Source organism: Gobio gobio (assembly GCF_949357685.1).
Source record: "Gobio gobio genome assembly, chromosome: 15".
NCBI lineage: Eukaryota > Metazoa > Chordata > Actinopteri > Cypriniformes > Gobionidae > Gobio > Gobio gobio.
This window is the reverse complement of record NC_137108.1, coordinates 37,389,156-37,390,388: the sequence shown is the minus strand read 5'-3', so window position 1 is coordinate 37,390,388 and position 1,233 is coordinate 37,389,156.

Here is a 1,233-nt window from a genome sequence, read left to right as displayed (position 1 = left end):
ATATAGCGCAACTCATTAGTGCTTATTTAATTAGATGGAGGAATCAAAACATACCATAAGGTTCTGTTCAAATCAAATGTCACATTATCACAGCATACAGTGATTTGTCAGAACATGCTTTCTTATGTCCCTATGAGATAAACACCCAGCAGTTTGTTCAGTCACATTTAATTAGAAGAATATAATGTTCTTCAGTCCTCTGACGTGTTGTAGCGTAGCTTTCCAGCTGCACAGGTTATAAAAGGTCCTTTTTCATAGCTCAAACTTCATAAATGTCTGAAAGATCTGTTTAGCAGTATGTAACTGAGCATTAAACAGTCTCCATGGGCTTGTTTATTGGTCTAAACAGCCTGAACTTGTCATGATTACCACGCTTCAGTACATCAGAAACTTTGAAAACAGATGTCCTTATGCATTAGTGAACCGAATATAAAAAATTAACACATACACCATGAGACAAAGCCAGTGGGGTTATGTTCATTTAATTATCCCTTTGATATTCCTCTGCTATTATATCCCCTCTCAGCTGTGAGTCTATGTATGTCTTAGGTTTGTTGTTTAATTTTGTTTACACAAATCATTTATACAGTATACATGGACCTTGTCTTTTAAAAATAACTGATGTTACAATGTGCCTTAGATTCTAATAATGCAATTTTGGTCAAATGTGTTTTTTTGCTTTTACCTCTATTATTGCAACCTACATATAACGGTTATAATAATTTCTCTACTTGTCCCTATCTTCTGTTTAATTATTTATATAAAATGTATTTAATTTATAATTCATAAATGTTATTTGTTGTAGCAGCAGTGGATCTATTAACGGGCATTTTCCAGATCTATTTTCTATGATATTACTCTTTCCATTTTATTGCAACCAGTGAAGTATTAAAAAAAGTGTTGAGTAACTAATGCTGACATAATTAGGTTCAGGACACTGGGCCGCTCTGTGGTGACATGAAATTAATGTCCTCCAGTTGCAGCATGGCCACATTTTCCCTCCCACCAGATATGCGTGACTCCAATCCTAATGTATTCTTTTAATCGAATAATAACACACATTTGTTAGCATCAGGATATTCAATTAGTTAAATCTTTATCAGTGGATTTATGGGCTCCTCAGATGAAAATGCAGTGCATCGAGTGCAGTGTTATTATAGTATTATTCATATACTGGATTGATTTTGATAGTTTATTTTTAGTTATTTTGTTATGTGTTTTATTAGTTTTTGT